Source organism: Notolabrus celidotus, chromosome 5, assembly GCF_009762535.1.
Source record: "Notolabrus celidotus isolate fNotCel1 chromosome 5, fNotCel1.pri, whole genome shotgun sequence".
Classification (NCBI taxonomy): domain Eukaryota; kingdom Metazoa; phylum Chordata; class Actinopteri; order Labriformes; family Labridae; genus Notolabrus; species Notolabrus celidotus.
Genome location: NC_048276.1, coordinates 30,178,767 through 30,201,965, shown reverse-complemented (window position 1 = coordinate 30,201,965; position 23,199 = coordinate 30,178,767). Strand labels below are relative to the sequence as shown.

Here is a 23,199-nt window from a genome sequence, read left to right as displayed (position 1 = left end):
AGGTGGGAACAAAGCTGTTGGCCAGGAGGCTCAAACCCTGCCTCTTTACGTCACACTATGCCTGGTTGAGTTCCGCATTTCCAATATGGCTGCCACCGACAATTGGCTTCAAAACAGCGCTTAGGAACAGATGGGTGACGTCAGGGATACTACGTCCAATATTTAAACAGTCTATGGTCACTTCCCATTCTCTCTCACAGTTTCCTGCTCTATCCACTGTCCTGTCCTTTCAAAATAAAGGCATACAAGCCTGATAAATATAACTTCATGTAAATAGAAATGAAATCTCAAGTGAAATAATGATAATTTCATTTTTAGCTGCTTTTACATTTTGTGATGGGTCAGTTTTGACCCGAAGAAAACATAAGAAATTAACCAGAAAATGAATTCCTGAAATGTATCCGTGAATACATAAAGTGCTTTGTTAGCTTCATCTGTCATTAGAATATGGAGAAATCTGAATATATATTTAAATTTTGACGAGGTCACATGTGGAAACAAGGTCAAGCAACAAACACAATCCTGAGTGGAAAACATTTCAATTTCACACTTCATCTGGCGTAAAATATCCGTCCCTGTTCCCTATAAACACACACACACACACACACACACACACACACACACACACACACACATATACACAAACACACACACACGATTGCACTGCCTTCAAGGTTATTACTTGATAAAACACCTGAGCCAAAACTTTGCTTGCAGTTCCAGTTCCAAGGGTGAATCCACTTATTTAAGGACTTCCTTCCTTTAAAACACGAAACATTGTTGTTGTTTTTTTACAGTCGTCTTCTCTCTGTCAGCAACACACAGCTCGGCTCAGCTCAGGAGGGGCTCGTCAGAATGTCTGGCTGAAAACAGCTGGTGAAAAAAAGAGGCTATATATGTAGAGGTGTAATGTACAGCTGAGGAAGACTGCAGAATCAGGGGATCTTTCTCTGGCAGTCCATCACCACTGATGACAACTCTGGCATGCTATGCCACCATTTTATGAGTTCACAAATCTTGATCAGAGCAGCTTCAAAAGACAAACTAATGTTAGAGAAAACTTTTACTTTCTGATCAGAATAAAAACTTTCAATTAAATGTCTATTTTAATTGTAAATAAAAGATGTTTTGTTTTCCATTTAAACAGCCATGGTTCACTTGTCTGACCATATACTCTTGGCAGACGTTTCACGCACGCTCGTTTCACGTGACTTGAGATCTTACAAAAACACAAGTGGAACCTACAAGGGAGTCCAAGGACTCCAGAAAGATATACGGTTAGTAGCTTTAATGGAGTAGTAAATGACGAGCAGAGAGAGGACCCCAGTGTGTCAGTTCCCTCGACACTATAAGTCTATAGCAACATACCCAGGAGCTAGTGCAAGCCTGAGCCAGCTCTAACTATTACTTTACTGAAAAATTAAAGTTTAAAACCTACTCTTAAAAGTAGAGAGGGTGTCTGCCACCCAGAACCTGGTTGGTAGATGATTCCAAAGGAGAGGGGCCAGATTACTGGAGGCTCTACCTCCCATACTACTTTAGGTACAGTATGTTGAGCCTGCATGTTGGGAGCGTGGTGTTCTAGAGGGGTAATAGGGCACTATGAGCTATGAAGGTTTAAATTGTATTCTTGATTTTAAGGGGAGCCAACGTAGAACTGGAGAGATGTGCTCCATCTTCTTTATTGTGACAAGCTTCTATGATTGTATGGCTACACTCTGTGTCTTGTTGCGATGATGTAACGCCACCAATAGCACGATCAGCGCCTCGAGCATGTCAACAGCAGATCTTCAAAGATCATTCCCCATGTGAACAGATGACGCAGAACTTTTAATCAGAATGGCAAAAATGTTATCATCTAGTAAAACTAACTCACAACAAAGATTTCCGCAATGAGATCTAGATATAAATCATAACCCTCACTGAAAATATTACATTCAATGATTTTCAGACCAACTGATCTAAGTGCATGGCATATTTCCACACCACACAAAAAAGGTAAATAACATTACATTTCCCAAGGAAAAAAGCTCTTTTACAGTTTTAACCAAACTTAGTGAAGTCCTGGGAGTCACTAAGTCATAGTTATAGTCATATCAGAAAACAGATACGCAGATAAAAGTTACTCAAATGACTTTAACTCTGCTGTGAAATGTGCTGCCTGACGAGCTTTGAGATGAACGCAGCAAATGTATCTTTCATGAGACAACGAATAATTCAACAAACAATACAAACAGCAGAAGCTACGTTATGAATACCTTTAACCCTGTGTTTGCTCTTTGACTGTCCATGAACCGTGTGTTTGACCCGAGGCTATGAATGTAGAGACGTCTGCTGTTTAAGTTAGCTCAACTTTAGATCCTGGATGAATTTTAACAGAGTATGAACCAAACAAAGAGAAGAGAGGGAGGATGAGGAAGGCTTATCTCTTCAGGTTCAGATCTTAACATCATGTACTTCACTTTCTCAGTGTCCGCTTTGAAGGAAGGAGCTGACACTTGTACAAACTAGATTGTGTTTATCTTACAGAACCTTAAACATGCCCGATTTTGTGTTTCTTTGCGTTATATGCTATGATAATATCTGTGTGGAAACATGCAGACTGCTTTTGTTGAAACGTTGAAAGGATCAAGTTAATTCCATCGTGTTCCGGCTATGATTCAGAGGAGCGCTCTCGGTTCATATTCTCTCCTGTATTTCTAATCTGTTGTGCTGCTTTAAAGAGGCTCTTCTTCTGAGCTGTAAAATTCGACTTCACACATGAGTACACACATCATAACCCCAGACACGTACAGTCTTTAAATACACTAACCACTCTAACACACTTACTGTGTGAGATGCCCCCAGACTGTGTGTCCTGCTGCTGGTTGGACCTCCAGGCCTCATCAATATTGTAAACTGGTACTTAGTGGACAAAAGACAGCAAAGACCAGAGCAGAGGACACCTGGGGCAGAGAAAGAGCAGCCCAGACCTGCTGTGGAGCTCTGTTGATCCTCTGTCAGACTATGCATGCATGTAAGGGTGTGTGTTTGTACAGAGTCCTATGATCCAGTTCTCATTGAACAGTCTCTCAAAGCATGCAGAAGCCAAGCTTTGAATGTATGTTCAAATGGTGATTTCAAATGAATGATTTGCACTTTAAGCTGACATGTTCTCTGCAGGTACATCGATCTTACTGATTCAGATACGCTGTAAGTGTCCTGCATCTTATTTTGTGTTCTGTGTTTAATGCAGAGACTCAATTTAACATTTTGCATGAAACATGGCTGCTCATAAATCTCCAGCTTTTCACAGAATTTAAGATAAAGAAAACCAAAACTAGACCGACAACTGCTGATCTAAATCTTTACATCAGACATCAAAACATCATCAGCGCACGGAAAGTACCGTAAAATTTAGTGTATAAGAAGCACTTTTAAAAAATGTTTTCCATTTAAAAGTGAGCTGTGTCGGGCTATTCTAGCAAAAGGCTAAATCAGTCATGTGATCACTGATTTAGCCTTTGTACACATCAGTCTTATAGATATATGTTTTAATGTGTCATACTGTTGTGAAGTTGTTTTGGTTTTTTAGTTGTTTGAATATTGTCTTTTTAGATTTTTTTGTATTGTGTGTTCATTGATCTTCCTGCCCAGGAACAATGGATGCATTAGCTCCTTTAGCTTACTCTGACTCAGCAGTATATGTTGTGCATGTTCCCTGTCAAATAAACTAAACTATACTAAACTAAACTACACTTCTTCACAGACCTGCACCATCTTGATCAACTGTCATCCACTGCACAAAACCCAACGCAATTGTAAATTTGTGTCATTGAACTGTGTACTGTTAGCGGCTATTAAGCAGCACAGGGTTTGCTAGCATACATAGCAATGAAGACTAGGACTGCAGTGTTGCTTTTAAGCTTTTCTCCGTCATTCAGTCATAATCATGCATTTAAACAACACAGTGGTAATCGTCCCACAGTAAGACAGTTAAAACCATTTTCCTTATGAGGAACCACCAAAAACAGACTGCATGTCTTATACCCATGTGATTTATATTTCGGTTCGACAAAAAATAAAGCAACAGGGGGAAATGTTATTTTCTGCAACAGCCAGATGAGCAGGCAAGTGTTTTACTAACAGTTTAAATTTGTGTGTGTGTGTGTGTATGTGTTTGCCTTTCAAAATCAAGTCCAATCAATTGAATTTGCCACAGGTGGACTCCAATCAAGTTGTAGAAACATTTCAAGGATGATCAGTGGAAACAGGCTGCACCTGAGCTCAGTTCTAAGTTTCAAAGCAAAGGGTGTGAATACTTATGTGCATGCAATATTTGAGCGTGTTATTTTAATGAATTTGCAAAATTTTCTACAAAACATTTTTCCCTTTGTCATTATGGAGTATTGTCTGTAGAATGTTGATGGAAAAAATGAATTTAATCCATTTTGGAATTAGGCTGTAACATAACAAAATGTAGAACAGTGAAGGGGTATGAATACTTTCTGGATGCACTGTATATCTTACATGCTGCTGTGAAAAATAACCATTGGATTGACTCATAAAAACAAAGAACATGCCTGAATTCACATGTAAACTCTGGAACTCTTTGTCCCAGGACTCAGGGAGTGGTGCAGCAGTATCATTATGGATGGCAAGCTGGAACAAACCTCCTTGAGCAGAAATGGTTAAAGAAACAGGTGGAAGTTTTTTGCATTTCCTGTCGATGTGAAGTGAGTCACCACCTGAGTAAGTTGTGTCTCATATACCACTTGAAGCCAAGCTCACAGCTGATCCAGGTGTCTCTGTTGATAACTATCCAGCGTGGCTTTATTTCCCCCATGTGAGGATAGACACAGTTAGAATATGCAAGGTTATTTGCTGTAAATGTGAATGATCCAGGGAGTGATCTTCTGACCCATTTAAGATCCATTATTTCCTGTTGAGGTGCTTACAAAAATAGATAATGTTCAGTTAACCTTTACAGGTGTAAAGCTGGACACTACATTGTGTTAGTGTTATTTAGTAATGTGACACTGTGGTCAATGTGCCAATCTGCTGTTGCTTGTTGGGCTTGAGTTTCCCATGTTGTGCTTTGTGTATATCTTGAGCATGTAGCACCTTTGAGGTTACTCTGGAGATTTTTTCTGCACAGTGTCATTGTTTTGGATTGTTGCAATAATAAGAGACATATAATATATGTATGCAAATATTATTTGCATTTGTCCACTCATGTTGATCAAGGTTTGAAAATGTATCCCATTAAGGTACATTTAGAAAAGATAAAAATGTGCGATTAGTTTGAGATTTATTGCGAGTTGACTGTAGACATGATTCGATTAATCGTGGTTTTCATGGTTAAAAAAAGTCATAATTTGACAGGCTTAGTTTTGAATGATAAACACTTCTCACAGCTTTTGGTATGTCAGTTATCACCTTGAGCCAGCGGCTGCACTCTGAGTTGCAGCAGTGGGACTGCTCAGTGTCCACCAGCAGCATGCTTTGGTTGTTCAGAGCTCTGAGGTGAGAGTATGTTAGTGTAGAGTGAACAGGAAGCAGGTTAAAGCTGAGAAGGAGTGTGTGAGCTGCTGAAAGAGGTGTCTTCTCTGAGTGATAGACAGTCAAAGATGTGAAAGGATGTGTTTACTTCTCCTCCTAAACCCTGCCACTCAGCCTGTGTGTCCACAGCATCGGCTCAGTTAACAAAATCAATAAGGTTGTGTGTGTGTGAACGTGTCGTGAGGAGTGTATGAGTGTGTGAGGGGGAGGACAGGGGAGGTTTGTGTGTGTGCAGGTGAGACAGTTGTTCCCAAGGCAGGACGTCCCTTTCCCTCACATCAATTATTGAGGCGTCAGGACACACTGAGAGCTCCGGGGGGGTCACAGGTCAGGAGACAGGGGCTCCAACCGGGCTTTCAGGGGCCTCAGTGTCCCTCACCCCTTCCACACACACACACACATATATTCAAACACACACACCCACACTCCACATACAGAGAGCATACATGCCATGCATTAACTCACTCGCAGTGTTTGAGGTTGAGGCTTTGAGGGGCTGTTGGTATATTTTACCGATATATAACCTCAACATTTCCTTTTGTTGCATTTCATGGTGTCTGCAGCGAGGGCCTTCCTCTTCCTAATTATCTCCCTCTCTGCTCCACCTTTCCTTTTCCTCCTTTCTATTTTATATCTCAATTTAAAAGGAGCAAGTACACGCTTGCTTTCAGCATCTCAAGGGATGCTGTGACGCCATATTTGCAGATGCATGGCTGGAACGCGACGGCAAGAGTTGCGCCCGCGGTCTATTTACTCATTCAGGCCACCTGGAAATGTACAGTCTGCACCTGGGTCTATGTCTAGCCCTCACTTCTGTTCGTGATCAGGACACTAATGTCCAAGATGATCGTCCTTGCTGGGTGGGATATAGTTTTACGCGTCAGTGAGAGTTTGGCTGAGGTTCGGGGCACTGGAGACTTCAGAACCATGCACACGCTGGAAGGATAAGACATCTCCCCTGGCTTGGGATTTCCTTTCGATCCTCAGTAGTATCTGGCACACCTCGCTTGGTAAAGGAATCGCTTCTTGCAAAGCCTGCAGCCACCAAGACAAGGCCCAGGTAACGTAGATGGATTAATTGATGTTCCCATCGTTGTTGCCTCATGATCTGGTTGTGAATCCCTGCTGCAGCTCGAAAGTATCTTTGAAATCAATAAAAAACACAGTTTTACAGTATCAGCAATGCTATGAGTTCATCGTGAAAAGCAGATATACTGCACCCTCAGAGCACACCTGAAATATTACTTCAACTTCCCCTTACTGAAACCCCCTATCCTCTCAGCAGCTCCGAGGTGTTTTGAGGACCGTATACCCCAAGACAAGATTTCAGGATTTACTACATTTGCCTCCTCTCTCGCTCCTCCGTCCCTCTCTCACCCAGCCTTTAGATTCTGACATGCTTTGAGGGAGTTACTCTACCACGAGACTCCCTCTCCATCTTCATCATGCCTTTCCTGCTTCTTCCTCCTCATCACTTTAAGCGCGGCCTAAGACCACCAAAATACCCCCCCACCTCCCACCTCTCTCACCCACACTTCGCTCTCACCCCCCCCACCACCACCACCACCACCTCCACCGCTGGCTACATTAAAGGTAGGGATGGCTGATGCGTGTAGCGTTAAAGGGGCGGGCGGCCCAGCAGCGCCTTGCCCGTGTCTGGGCCGGGGCCCGGCTCATGAAATATTGACGGGCGAGTGTCCCTTCCAGGAGCTGGCTCGCTCAGTCTTGGGAGGAGGAGGGTGGAGGGAGGGGTTGAGCAGGAGGGCCACATTAATATTTCAGACTGCAATCTCCTGCTTGACAAACTCTCCCACGTGATTGGGTAAAAAGCCGCTTGCATTGCCTAGCAAGCACCCTCCGCCTCCTATTACCCCTTCCTCCCCTCTCAGCTCTCTCTCCTTTACATTTCTCTCTCTCGCTTGTCCCCTCTCTCTGTTTGCCGCCTCACCCTCCTCCCTCACGCCTCCACCACCTTGCTTTTTAACCAAATTTGATTCCCATGTCTGGATGATTGGTGTTTGGACGCCGAGGTGAGGAGGTAAGGGGTGAGTGGCGGAGGAGGGGGGTAATTAATTACGGCCAGTGATTTTGGCCAGCTCTTGTAGTCATGGGCCCCCGCGCTCGGCTGGCCGCGGCCTCCAGGGGCCCTGCTCATGGGTCCTGCCGAATGAAGTGGCATTCATTTTTTATGAAGAGCAGGTTATCCTATTTAGTCAGATTAAAACAGGCGAGGAGGAGGAGGATGATGAAGAGTAGAGGGGGACAAATCCAGCGAGGAGAGAGCGAGCCAGAAAAAAAAAGGACCTTTCTCTCTTCCCATTTACCCATCTATCCTCCTCCTCCCCCTCTCGTCCGTCTGCTTTACTTTAATCTTCAGCTTTACTCAAAAACATCCATCCCTTCCTTCTCCCCCTCCACCACCACCACACCCATCAACCCCATCTCAACCCCACCACCCCCTCACCCACCCATTAACCTGGTTATGGGTGCAGAGTGCTTTACTGACCCTTTGCTAGGTGTGGCGTCGCCCTCCGTCTCTGCAGTTTTATCTGTCGGCCATGACTCTTTCCGTCTACCATCTTTGACTTCTCCCTGATATTTCTGTCACTGTGTTTTTCTTACATTTCATTCTTCATTCAAGCTTCTCCTCTTCCACTCTGATGCGCAAGCTTTTAAAACATGTGATGTAGTTATATGTTAGGCAATTTTTACAACCAAGGTGATAAGACACCTGGAAGAAGCCAAGCTGTGAAATCTGTGCAGAGGTGCGTGAACCTCCATTTAATATCACATATTTGTACAAATATCTAGACTCAGAGAAACATTAATGTGATTTAAATTTGCAGCTGAGAAAATTAAATTCTGCTGTAAATAATTTATTGACAGCAACCACTGCAGACACCACTCCAAACTGCATGCTTCTTTGGCTCCACCCACTGACTTTTATGCAAACCAATGGGACAATTTCTGCTCTGACTGTGAGTAATGCTTGTATAACTGAAATCCAGCTCTTGTCTTCTCATTTCTTGTCATCCTTTAAGAGTTTTCTTTTGATTTGAGCGAGTGGAGTCTATATTTACAGTGTTTCCTTTCCAAACTGTTAATGAATGATGAATAAATGGGTTCAGCTTTCATAAAAAGTGTACACAACATGTATGTAGATTTCACTTTTACACATTTATGAACTTCCTTTCTCTCTGTCTTTTGTGCGTCATGCAATGTATCAACCTCCCTCATGAAATGATGTTCACACTGCAGAGTGAGCAAGCTTCAGGGAGGCTGGATAAATGCTTAAAGGCCCACTGCCCGGATACCTTACCCTCCTCTGGGCAGCAGAGGTGTGAAGGAAATGGAAAATATATCTCTAAAAAACTCCTCCTGGACTAAATCACAACCAGAAAACACCCACACCGAGCCCTGGGGGGCAGCTGGGACGTGAGAAACCACCCCAAAAGCCTAAAAGCTGGATGAATTAATAACACTTTCACTTCAGTCATTTCTTTAAACATTTAGGTGATCAGCAGCAAAGAGCATGAATTAGAAAGGAGTTGAATGAGCGGAGTGAGAAAGCCTCTGAAATGGGACTTCTTCGGTAAAACTAAGACTGTTTTAAATCTTGTGCAAATAAAGATTTCTCTCTTCCTTCCAGGATGCAACAGTAGCACCAACCAGGCCTTCAGAGGCCCCTAGTATATCTGGTTGTTGTGTGTCTTAATTAAGCGTGGTGTACCTGTATACTTCTGTGTTGACCCTACGCAGCAATGGCTTACGCGGACTTGAGCACCACATCTTTGTGCGTGGATGTCTGTGTTGCTCTGCAGTACTCTGCCAAAACACTTGAGAGCAGTGTGGTCTCCATGAAAGTCAGGTCACCAGTTCCCTGTCCCGCTACTTTTTCTGCTTGCTTTTTCACAGTGATTAAAAAAAGCACGATGTTCATTTAGAGCTGATACGTATGTATGAGCTTTTTATCATACAGCAATTATCCCAAGGAAAAATAGAGTAGAGACTTTTAAGGAGATGAAATGTACGGCCAATGTAGAGAAATTCTGGAAGTGCTAGTCCAGCGGACCAATCACAGGGCTTGCCGTCCGCACGGTTTCAATGCGTAGTTACATTTGAGAGGAGGTGCATGTCAGACTATGTGGATAGGGTTCTGGGTTGAAACAGGGCTACTCTGACCTACAGGTGTCGGTTACATTGTCGTTTCGACTTCTCTGATTAGCATTCAATTGGCGTTTACTTATGATAAAATAGCCAACCAGACTTTGCCACAATCTGTCTCCAAATCATCAGCACCATGGCAGTTCATGCAGGAAACATGTTTGCATCGTCGCTGCTCTGGAACAGCTTTATTTTCATTTTGGCGTTCTTATAACAAAACCAACACTATTAGTCAAATTAAGGAAAGACGAGGCAAAGGTGAGGGACACGTTACTTTATTAACTTTACAAACAAACGTAATCGACACATTTACATCTCATCATTGTAAGCTGTCTTGAGATAACGTTGTTATGAATCGACTCTATATGAACAAAGATTAATTGATCAAAGTCATGTTTCATCCACGTCAACTGTCTCATGACAGAAACATCCAATTGCACAAAAACTCACAGTCGTCTTCTTTGTGTGATTCTGCGGTTCTCGTTGTCCAGAAAAACCCTGTCGTCTTCCTTTACAAAATCAAAGAACCCATTAACTGGGGAGGAAACTTTTTAACGTGCGGGTAGAGTACCCTGCTTTCCTCTTGCATGTCCTCTAACATGATTAGCACTGCAAGAAACCCTACACACTGTGGTAAAGTCTAGCTAGCTGGTTACTGAGTCTTCTTCTGCTGCTTTGTCTTTCCTCCTAGGGAATAGGGAACCCCTCATGCCCCCTTTATTTTTATGTGATTAAGTTTTGTTTTCAATAAGACAAGGTCTTCTTACAGTTTTAAATCCAGAGCAAAGAAAATGTGAGTGTGCTTTTCTGTCCTCTTGTCACTCTTTTGTTTCATAACACTTCCCTCATCTCCCTCCTCCCTGTCTTTCTCTCTCTTCTTTTGTCTTCCTCCCTGCAGTCCTCTTCAGCCCCACTTCGCCCCATCTATCTCCACCTCCCCCCTCATCTTCTTCTTCCTCTGCTACCTGTCGGCCGCCCGCTGTGGGAGGTTTCTGTTAAATGATGCAGGAGGCCTCAGACAGAACTGTAACATGGCAAAGCCAATGGCACGTAAAAAGCAGCATGGGCAGCATGAAACATCCTCCAGGGGTCTGAGGTGGAGGAGAAGAGCAGGGCAGGTGAGCGCTGACAGAAGGTGGGGCGAAGGAGGAGAAAACAGAGACTGAACTGGAGACATGAGAGGAAAGAGGAAAAGAGCAAAGAGAGGGAGGAGAGTGTGGAGGACAAGATGTGACGCTTAAAGCAGGGGTCAGATGACTGGTTGGAGGAAGCCAAGATAACACTACAAGAAGAGGCAGCCATTACAAGTACAAGTCCTATAAACTAATTAACTAATAAACAAATTGTTGCTAGTGTTGTAGTCGAGACCACATTAACCGAGACCAAGACATGTCCGAGACTAGAGTGCACCAAGACCAAGACATTTAGGGATTGAGACCGAGTCAAGACCAAGACCAAGGCAGGGTGAGACCGAGACAAGACCAAGACCATATATATCAATGAAAAATCATTATGAGAGTTTACAAAATAAAAGACTTCTGTTGATTGTATTTAAGTTTGCTTTAAATACAACTGAAAGTAACAAACAAGGTTTTGTTTTGTCTTTGTTGACTTTATTTGACGCGCTGTAAGAGACTTTTGACTCCTTAATTTTCATTTTGGTCGTCATTGGTTCAACTTTCGCCTCAGATTAGAGTTAAAACTGTGTTTTCTGTTGCCTGAGATCTCAGGAGAGGTAGGAAGTCGTAACGGTAACTGAGCAGGATTATTTTGTCAAGCCTTTTTTTCTCATAAGTGGTGTGCATTTTCTATTTTCTAATATTTGTAGTGTTTTTATCTGATGGGTTATAGGTGTTGACTGTGGTAATCCTGTGGCAGGTATTTAGCTGTGCCCTTCTCTCAGTGTCTCCCAGAATTTGTTATTGAATGTCTATTTATTCCTTATTTAGATGACTTAGCAGACATCTCTGGTCATGGGCATACACAAACTCTCCTCCTGTCTTCTGTCTTCATTCATTAATGCATGAGTGCAGGGGGCATCAGTGGTGGTCTCGACCAGTCTTGATATGAAATACGGAGTCCGTCCAGTCTGTGAACGAGTAAAAATGTTTTCTATTATGAGACGAGACCTTACATCAGCGATCTCGAGACCAAGACCGGTCTCGAGTACTACAACACTAGTAGTTGCATTCCAGTGTTGAATAACTATAAATAATGTCTGAAAAATGACTTTATAGAAATGACATAACGATTTCAACTGTGCCTTGACCACTTCCTGGTGAGGTCCCTAAAATATCCAGTATGACTCAAAAGTACACTTCTGCACTAGAAATTCAGTTTGAACTGGCTCCTCATCAGGGGCACCCAGCAGTCAGCAGGCTCACAGCCTCTCACTGTGCAGTGGATCTGTGCAGTCTCTCATTCTGGACGACTGCTCCTGTCTGTTAGATGACACCTCAGGCCTGTTTCTTTTTTCACACAGTGTACTGCTTTCAAACTTATGTATGACTTTTAAGAACACAGTGTATGGATTTCTAAAGTTACAAACACAGAACAATCAACTTTTGTTTTGAAAACAGGCTGTAGAAATCACCAGGTCTGACAGTCATAGCTTTTTTCACTCTACAACAACCTACGAGACAAACAGAAACAACAAAGGGAGCCACTAAACCTGCGTAAACAAGACAACCATCACATGATGTCATCAAGTTTTTTGGCACAAGCAAACATAAAAGGAAAATCAAATGGTTTTTCTATTGGGGTGAGCATCGAGTGGAACTGCAAACAAGCATTGAATCACTAAGCAGCAGAAAATAGCACACTGGGCATTGTTTTGACTGTCAAGTGACCAAATGACATTCATGATCTAATCACGCTGAACTGTACAGACCACTCAGGTCCTCTTTCTGTCCCCCAATGTCAGAACCAAACATAGAGAAGTGGTGTTCAGTTTTTATGCTCCTGATATCTGGACCAAAGTCCCAGAAATGAACCTTTACACCTTCATATTTATACTGTCCTATTTAATCTTACTTTCTGGATTTTTGTATTATTGTTAAGGTCGCATCACACCAGAGCTGTTTGGTTTACTTTAAATGAACCCTGGTCTGTTTCCTGGGAGAGTCCGGCACTGTTGGAGAGGTATGAAGTCTCATTCAAACTCTGGTATGAACCAAACAAACAAACTCCGGTCCACTTGAAAACTGGGATCTCAGTTTGCCTTCAAGTGTACCCAGTTTTGACGTATGAAAAAAAAGCGACGACTTATAAAAAGGCAGGAACTGTTAAAAAAAAACAACAAAACAAAAAACATACCTCGCTCTGCATCTATGATACCAGGGAAACACATCATAGTCTCTCGCTCTCATCAGGGCTCACCCCCTACTTATGTACTGATTAATTCCTCTAATGTAAAGAACATGCTGGGCAGCTTGCTGCCTCGCCTCCTGCTCACACCGGGTGCCTTCTTGTGAAACATATATTATAGGGATACCTAAGCAAAAGTAGAAACCCCAAGTATGCATAGATTTGATTTAGTTTTTTCTTCAAACGTTTTAACCACGGGACTTTGCCCAGACGTTGTGGTTTATTAGATTGAGTTCAGTGTGAAAGCGAACCAAACCAGAGGCCTCGGACTACCACATGTGGAAAACGACCATAAGGTGTTTTTTCACGCTCTGTCTTGTTTTTTATGTCTTATGTGGATGTCTTTTGATTCGCTTTGGTGCGGAAATGTGCTAATTTCCCTTACCTTGCATACTTTGAACAAGCTCAAGAGACTGTGTATTTTGTGAGGATGACTATGCAATGTTCAGTAAAGACCATAGATTGTATAAATAATGGACGTAGTATCCGTGACGTCACTCGGTTTTTAACACTTCCACATTGGCTTCAATTCTCGGGGCCAGAGGCTGCAGCTTGGTAAATACATTAAACAGTACAATGTACTATGTGTGATCTTCTACCAGAGAGCAAACTCCACTGTCACATCTCCAGCCTGATCTTTAGTAACTACCAAATACTGAGCATTAACATTGTTCACAAAGTCAGATTGAATGGATTCAGTTTGGACACAGAAGGACAAAGTTTTGCTGTCAGGACAAAAGTAAAGAGAAAGTTTTGCATTGTTGATCTTAGGCAGAGAAAAAATAAGAAACCGAAACAGCAAAGCCAATTCCTCTGAGGCCCCCGACAGTCACATGACCCTCACCTTTCACACTGTATCAGACCCTCAACGGTGTGCAAGGACAAGAAGGGAAGATAGGATGGATGACAGGTGGATGAAAATCATAAAGAAGACAGAAGAAGTAAGGAAGGAAAAAGGATGAAGGCAAAGAAGAAAGAAAACACACACACACACACACACACACACACACACACACACACACACACACACACACACACACACACACACAGACACATACACAGTGCCCTGAAATTGTTGACCCAGACCTCTGAGCAAAGCACCAAGCTATTCTGATCTGTGCCTCCGTCCGCACACACACACTGGCTTGTCTGTCCCTGCAGAGCTGCTTTGGTAACAGAAATCATGACTCTGTGTTAGTGCTCTGAGTCCAGCCATGCAGATAATGTGGGGAAGTAACTCGGGAACACACACAGATTCACACACGCCAGTGAATTTCCAAACGGCCATGTTTTAAAGGACAAGGCCGGTGGGACAGTCAGTGAGCAGGAATCAATGAGGAGGTTGGGACTCCCCACGTGTCTGAGAGACTGAGAGATACATGCACTCATGTATGTGGACCCAAGCGTGTGCGACTGTGAGCGAGTGTGTTTTTTGTCTTTCGGTATGCCACAGTTCTTTTTCTGTATTACAGAATGTCATTAGATGGAGGTTGAGTGAGGGTTCATAGCAGACACAGGAAGCAGGAAGACACTGCAGCGGCCTAACTACAGCGTGCCAAAAGGGACTAAATAGCATGCAATTTAAAAGAATAATAACAGTTTTTTTTCATCAAAATGCATCTTAGAAAAGTGGGATCATCTTACATTTGGAGTTTTATAATTATACGCCAATATTTGTTACAACAAATGGCACTACTTATAATATATAATAAACAACTGCCATTCAGCTAGAAGATATCGTGTGCCTTCCTACAACATCCAAAGGTGGCTTGTAGAGATCGTCTAAAATGCTTGAGTGGGCTCTGTCACTAAAAAACTCAACAAAGTTAAGCCATTACTAGAACGGCCATCCATCCAATAGTCTGCAGGTTATTTGAAATGTTCATGATTTAAAACCAGAAGTGCTCCATTCAGATATGGGACCAGATTTGATTCTGTTCAAATTAGGAATTATAACCTTTAAAGACATTGAAAACACGGTTTTATATAGCAACAAGAACCAAGGATGTCCTGTTTTATTTAATGAGTTTGTTTTAGCATTTTCAATTGAATTTTTTTATTCTCATAAAAGAAGAGGTCTTAAAATAGTCTTGTTGAAAAGGAAAGTTGTCTCATAATCAGGGTCTTTCTTATTCTGATCAATATGGTAATTTCAGACCTTAATCACAGCATTAACACCAACAACCCTAGCTGAAATGGAAACTGCAGGCAACTTGAGCTGCACTACTTTTACATTTGCCATGCCTCCTCCTCACAATCCCCTGGTAACTTATCCTTCCAATCAGGTGGTTTATAAGCTGCAGGATTTCAAGTCATCCCCTCTGCCAACGCCACAGCTGACCTTACGGTGGCTGGGAAGTGCAATGCAAATTTACGAAGGATAAAACACTCTTACAAGGTTTGAGACAAATTCACATTTTGGAAACATTTTTACAAGTGGTGAGACAATTTTAAGGAACATTTTTACCAGTCTGAAAAAATTTCAAACAAGATTCTGACAGAAACGGAATGTGCCGATGATTTTCAATGCCAGTCGGGTTGTCGTCTCTACTGTCACTATGGAGTGTACTTTTTTTGTCGGTCACAGGTTAAGAAATCGTGATGCTGCAGGTTGCTGATACAGGTGAAGGTCCTCTAAAGTTGAACACTGAAAACAAAAACACTTTTTAAAAAAAGGTACACATGTAACCTCCCAGTACCTGGATCCCAGACGTGTCTTAGGAGTGGACTGAACATCCGTACAGGTTGAACGATGTAGCAACAAAACCCTCTCTGACACACTTCAGTGGACACCACACATAATGGCAGATCTCTCTCTCTTTCTTTGTCCCGGCGGGCCGGCTGCAGAGACAGTTCAGTGTATTTGTTGTACAGTTTAGAGAGGAGAACACACATCCAGGAAAGTCCCACTATAAATTGAGTGGGAACACACAAAATGTTGCCCTGAATAACTTGCAGCAGCTTGGATTTCAAGTGCTCAGATTTAACCGTTTTAAGGACTATTTGATGAGAAAATGTAGTTCCAGTTGAAGATGTTGATGCATGGATGGTGTTTTTTTCAAGATGTGTTGTCGGATTTAAAAAAAACAAACAATCCACAACTCTAAAATCAAATGTGTAAAATGATAAAGTATATCGTCAAGGTGAAATTGCTATATATTGTAATTTGAGGGAACTGCTCCTTTATGGTTTGACGGCCATTCTGACGTAAATGTTATGAATTGTAAAAGAATGAAAAACTGTTTCTCAAAATCATCTTTCATTTGTGTTTTTTAGATTCACGGCTGGGAGGTCATCGCTCCTTCTTCTTAATCGCCCACGTTAACTCTCAGCAACGTGGAAGAAAAAGAAACATGAGCAAACCCCCATCAAAACCAGAGGTAAGATGTTTTTTACTCCCCCACCACTCAGGACGAGATTACTCCATTAATGGACCTGCCTGCCTCTCTCTTTCTCTCTCTCTCTCCCCCACCAACACTTTTACAGTACTCTTCCAGCTAGTGAATTATGAATGGAGAGGCCCCTTGTTTTTCTCCCTCTGACCTGCCCGGTGTCCACTCAGTGCACTCTACTGTACATGCGCACTTCTTATTTAAACAGAGCAAAGAGGGATGGAGGGAGATATCGGATCAGATCGATGGCGATAAAGTTTGGCAAGAGAGACACCAAACGACTCTCAAGGTGACTGTAGTATCCATTCTGCCAAAAAGGCAGAGGTCATAAAGTTGGAATCTGCAGACACAGAATAAGACAAAGAGAGTCTTTGTTTCTCATCTAGTTCTCCAGCATTCGACTGTCAAATGATACATTTTTTAATCACGTTTAATCGTATGTTTACAATTCTATTATGAAAGTTTCTGAGTCCATATCAACAATGTGAAACAGTTCTTACCAGTGTGTTGAGTTGGGAATCAAATGAATGCAGTAAAATGTATTTAATGGTCTCAACTTTTAGATTTATTATTGAAATAAATGCGCCATTGTGGTCTGAAAGACGTAGAGGGAGGAGACAGCTTTAGAGTGCTTCTTCTGACAAATACAGGGTTTAGTATTTTACAGTTTAAAGGGTAACAGTGATACAAATGAAGTGCAGTCTGATTACTCACTGATCCCTGGTTAATGCAACTGCATATGCACTCTTCTGGAGTTCCAGTTTGGATGCTTCGTGAGTATTTGTGCAAAAATACTGCAAAGATTAGTTTCTCGTTCCCTTTAAGCCAATCTTTCGTATATGTGATCGGTCCACCATTTTTTCAAACAACTTTATTGACGTACTGCGTCACAAATGATGTAGCGTTACATTGGCACTTCTGTGGACTGCAAAATGCTCTATGTTTATTCCTGAAAGATTGATGTTGCTATCAGGCATTGAGAGGAAGAACCAAGAGTCGTGCCTTATCGGATACCCGAATCTTAAAAATGTAGGACCAGTTCCAAGATGGAACTGTTGTGATTTGATAAGTTGAGATATCTCATGAACACTTGATGAAACTCGGTAGTTTGTGACAGCCTTATTCCTAGTACAGTTTAGCTGTCATCGGTGGGAATATGTAGACATTGTGGTTTTTGTTAGACTGCCAAGGTTATCAGACAGATCAATCAATCAATCCAAACCACAACAAATGTTATCTGAATACTCTTTCCAAACAGAACAGGTCTAGACCGTACGCTATGTTCTATTATTAACAAAGATCCAACATCAAGACAGGATAAGATCCAGTCCCATCTTACAGACAGGACTCAGTCTGATCTCATCTTAATCCACGATGAGCAGAGCACTTTGCAGCATTTAGCAAGTTACAGTGGCAAGGACAAACTTCCTTTAACAGGCAGAAACCTCCAGCAGGACCAGACTCATGTTAGACACACATCTGCTGCGACCGAATTAATGAGAGGGAAAGAGGGAAATGAAGGGACTCCAGAAAGGTCTATGGTTAGTAACTTTAATGGAACAGGAAGACTTAAAGTAAGTGATAGAGAGGAGAGAGAGAAAGACAGGATCCCAGGGTGTCAGTTCCCCCGGCTGTCTAAGCCTAAAGCAGCATAACTAGGAGCTGGTCCAAGCCTGAGCCAGCTCTAACTATAAGCTTTATCGAAAAGGAAAGTTTGAAGCCTAAAAGTAGAGAAGGTGTCCTCCCGATTCCTGGCTGCTAGATGATTCCAAAGGAAAGGTGTCTGATAACTGAAGGCTCTACTTCCCATACAATTTTTAGAGACTTTAGGTGCGACCAGCAGGCATGCATGTTGGGAGCGTAGTGTTCTAGAGGGATAATAGGGCACTGTGAGCTCTTTAAGATACAAAGGTGTATGACCGTTAAGAGCTTTATAGGTTACAGATAACTTGTTTTGTGATGAAAGAACTGGTCTGAATTTTTTTATAATTGCCACACTTCATAAGCGTTTGGTTAAAGACTGACTTTATGGTGGTTTTATCTCCTGGTTTGGCCTTAAAACCTCCAAATACAACAAAGGCAAATGGTTAACTGTAATTAAATCATTATTATGGTCAATGTATACCAATTTTATCTCATAACAAGACTCTAATAAAAATGAATAAATGAATTTCGCCCCTGGGGATTAATAAAGTACCTTTCTTCTTCTTCTTTAATACATGACTGACGTAAATTAAGTCAGACAAAACAACAACAAGCAGATAGTTGGACTGACATATACGTCAGTAAAATGTATCTTCATTGGTCGCTGCTGTAATTTCTGACTTAAAAGTCCTCCTGTAATGAGGACTCTGCAGTGCTAATGATGAGACGCAGCCATAATTAGCCTCATCAGAGGGACTTTCAGAGTGTTTAGATTAGCTTAATTAGCTTTGCTTAGTGCCGTCTGTGTGTGAGCATACGAGCAGATACACACACTCTGTAACACACTAACATTCACACACAGTCCTTGTAGACTCGGCCTTAAGCTATCCCACTAACGAGCCTGAGAGTTCATGTGAAGCCGCTGGTTTTAAAAGTTAAATGGCACTGTGTAAATATATTTCCAGGGGTTATCTGGGGAATAATCAACTTTTAATTTGGCTGCTAATCTAGTTAGCCACCGCAAAGCTTGATTGCCTCCCTGAAGTGATTTGAAGGAAGAGAAGAGAGAAGGAGAGCTGAGATTCCAACAAGGAAACAGCTGAAAAATCACTATCAGAGGTTTCTCAGATTTTCTGTCCGGGGGATATCCGAACATTTGTGGAATTACAATAAGGGTAGAAATCAGAAAAAGAAGGGGAAAAGAGATGAGAGAGGGAAGATTTGAAGAGCTTTGCCTGCAGGAGTGCATCTCCCTCCCTTGTTAACTACAGCAAAGTTGATGCAATAGCATATTAACTTAAGTCAATCAATGGATTTCATCAATGCCAGGTTACATTTATAGACAACAGCCGGCAGCACATAGCTGCAGTGCAGAGAAGTATTCACACAGAGATTGGGTTGAAGAAGTACAAGAATGAAAAAGTCTCTCATCTATGTAATCATGCAGAAAAATATTATTTTCACAGCACAAACAAACTGATTCTTGACACTTCCTCTGACATATTTTGAGAAGGTGGGCATTTGGTTCATCTAAGTTGAAATACTCGTGAAACAACGCCCCCACTTCAGTCTGCATTGTGTTGATATGTTGCAAATCGGACTCAGAAATGTGGCTATGTCTTTGGACTATTTGGATAAACCCAACGTGTAACACCTTTGGATACCTGGGGCTTTACAAAGCTAAGTGAAACAGTGAGTCAAGTGCATGACAAAATCGAATGACTGATGGTGATGGGTGTTTCAAGCTTAAGTGCTTTCTTTCTGCTATATATTTCCCAAATGCATGGATTCAAAAATGTATAGCAGATAAGTGCGATGTGTTTTTATGTTTTGAGTCATTAAGTCTATTTTCGCTGGGTGTAGCCCTCTGACAGCCCCGTGAAAAGGCAGAGAAAAATATTATGTGTGCTGCAGGTTCGGATTCTAACATTGGTCTTCCACCAGATCTGTGTCCGGTCTGTCTCAGATCCGCTGCGGTCCAGCTCAGTGCTCTCTCGTCCGTCAACACTCGCTGGTTGCATTTTCATAACACAGCATGGAGCAGGACAATGGACAGGTGGAGTCATGTGCCTGAGGCTTTCCCACGGTAATTACTGCATAAATGACTATCCTCCTCCTCTCCTCATCCATGTTGTCTTTATGGTCCTCTGAAAACCTCTGACCTGTTGACTCCAGGCCTGGTTCCGCTCATCATGACAGTTTGTTGTTGTAGTTAAGTGAAATACGATCTGGTGATAACACAGAGTGTTACCTATCAGATCCGGCAGTAAGGCAGGAAATGTAGTTGCTGTTCAACCGTGTTTTGACGTGCACAACCAGCCTGCGTCATCAACTAAATTGTATGCATACTTGACTATGCAACCCATGGAATGAAAAAAATAATAATTGGTAGACGTCACTGAGGTTACTTTGATGTTAACTCTTTTACCAGTACTGTGGTGAGATAGCAGGCATACATTAATTTACAATCCACCTATCATAATTGAGCATCTGCTTCACCTTCTTGCCGTTTTTTTGTCAGTCCACAAAAATTCTGCAAAAGAGTGTGTTTAAAAATGTTTTCTGTAACCTGTGTGTGAAATCTATACCCCTCCTTCTTGCAGTGATCTCATGCTGTTGTGTTTAATTGTTGTCTTAATGGGATTAGCCACAGAACTGATAGTAATGAGAACATCAATTAGCACAAGCTTGGCAGTGTTCGGGTGATTCAAGGCTTCTGGACGGTGGCTGGTTGCTGAGGAATGCAGAAATCAAAGACTGACGGTGAGCAGGGGTTCGTGTGTGAATGAAAGTAAAAGTGTGTGTCTGTGCACAGGCGAGGGAGCCAGAGCGTTGGCCTTTCTCAGTGTGTGTTCAGCTCCTCAGAGGGACTTGGTGGGAAGGAGAGTAAAGCGTTGCTGGAGAGACGATGAAGGGAGCGATGAAGAGAAGGAGGTGAGGAGGACGGAGATCCAAATGCTGCAAAAAGTGAGGGTAGCCTCTGGAGTGAAGTCATCAACTTTTTTTTTACTCTGTTTCAAGTTTGTTGGCGCTAATCCACAATCCACAGGCTGCCGGGGTCATCGGTGTAAGTCCTGGGTACAGACCAAGGTGCCCTTGAGTAAAGCAGGAAACCCCCAGCTGTGCCCGTCTGTGTGCAGCCCCCTTATTGGGTACTTCCTCTGGTTGGTTGTGCGTTCTGTGACAGCTCCACTGTGGTTTGGTTCTGTGCTCCCTCCTTGTTTTCACAGCACGGAGCAGCATCAATGCACAGCTGGAGTCACCAGACTGAGGAATTCCTGTGATAATTACAGACTCAATGGTATTCTTTCTTCATGATGAGCCTCTCATCATCCATGTTGTCTTTATTGGCCTCTGAAAACCTCTGACCTGTGGACTCCAGGCCTGGCTCTGCTCATCATGATGGTTTGTTTTGATGCGTTTAAGCGAAAGAGTGTTTCATTCTGGAAAATTAACCAGTTGTTTTAATGTTGTTATGCTGTCTAACTTCCTGTCTTGCTCGATCCACTCTGTGCATATTGATAGGTTGTGCCCTGGCATCCGGCAAAAATAGAAGTCGTACATATCTGCTGTGGAGGGCTCCGGATTGCTGGATCTGAAACGCACACTAAGCACAACAGAGCAGACCCAGTGGAAGTTAAAACATGGACTGATCACTGAATTTAGCTGTTACTCTAACATCTCTCCATTAATGCATGTCCCCTGGATCCTGCTTATGAGTGTGCCCAGCCAATGCATGTATTGCATGTTCAGTTAAAGCGTGTAAGAATCTTCTATTTTCGAAATGTTGAAAAAACAATACAATCATCCCTCCAAGCTGTCGAGGCTTGTGACAAACCTTCAGTCCAACAGTTTGTTGATTTAGGAATAAGACCTGGCTTTTTAACAGTGTCACCTGATTTTCTCCTATGCTCCCATCATTTTTGCTATAACATCAAGAACTAAATACAAAAAAAAAATATCTTGAATATGAATTCGAGCAAGCTTACTGCATGCACAATGGTTTGATATAAAAATCTCAAAAATGTTTATCTCTACTCTTGCAGATGGTCTGCAATGCCTCCTCAAACTCAAATTAAATCAGATTCATCCATGATGCACGAAGGCCCATGTTTGAATGGGACTGCTTTTAAATTCGTACAATAATGCTGTACATACTGATCATTTTACCTGCAGGGATGCATTGTCTCAGGGTGACAGTGACTCTGTGATGGACTCTTCTGATAGAAACCTCTTGTTCACAACTTGACATTTTTTGCAGCGTTTCCAAACCCAGCCTGCGGAGAAGAGGCCAGGGGCTTCATTAGAGAGATCTGGAGGCCGACCTATCAGCCTGGGGGCACACGGGAGGGGGGTTCTATATCAAATCCAGCGCCCGCCTCTCCACTGGAGACGGGCCGGGGCTCCCCTGGGCTCCCCGCGACCAACCTCCTGCTTCTGTGGATGGGCCAGAAAAATCAACGGCGTTCCCCTTTGAACAACCTCCTCCTCCCTCCTCCTCTTCTTCCTGCTGCTCTGTCTCTCCTTCACGCTCTCTCTCCTTCTCCCCTCGCTCCCTTTCTCTGTGGACCTAATGAATGATTCATTTAACCCCTCCACCACCTCCAACACCACCCAACTCCTCAACCGCCCGTCTTCCCCTACTTAACACTCCATTTTCACTCTGTTCTCCTTTCTGATTGCAAGTTTATCGACTTTAACTTAATGTATAGAATAAAAAAGAGAAGTAGCAGCTTGTGCGGCGTTAAAGTGGTGTGAAATAAAATCAGAGGAAACAACAAAGGGAGGAACAAACGCCCGTTTGTGTCACAGATCCCTCCGTGCTTCCTATTAAAGGCGATGTTTGACAAATTACTTTACACAGCTTGGATGTTGATTTGCCGTGCCTTTGTGTGTGTGTGGGGGGGTAGTTGTCAAGCACACAATCTTCAATGAACCGCTAATGAGGGCAAGATGGTAGAAAAGCCCTTTAAATGAGGTGTAACGACACACACAAGCTGCAGAACAAGGAGGCCTGGCTGCATAGATAAAATCAATTACAGCCCTTATTATCTTGGAGGAGTCATTAGTGTAATGGAATAATTGGTCGGGA

General features: G+C 42.5%; 1 long non-coding RNA gene across 1 annotated transcript; it reads left to right on the top strand.

Annotated features, from left to right (window-relative positions):
* Positions 1 to 4,640: 4,640 nt before the first annotated feature.
* On the top strand, positions 4,641 to 22,901 carry LOC117812442. Its single transcript, XR_004631216.1, has 3 exons — positions 4,641 to 4,731; positions 16,348 to 16,451; positions 22,369 to 22,901. It is a non-coding gene; the product is annotated as an uncharacterized LOC117812442 (long non-coding RNA).
* Positions 22,902 to 23,199: the final 298 nt, after the last annotated feature.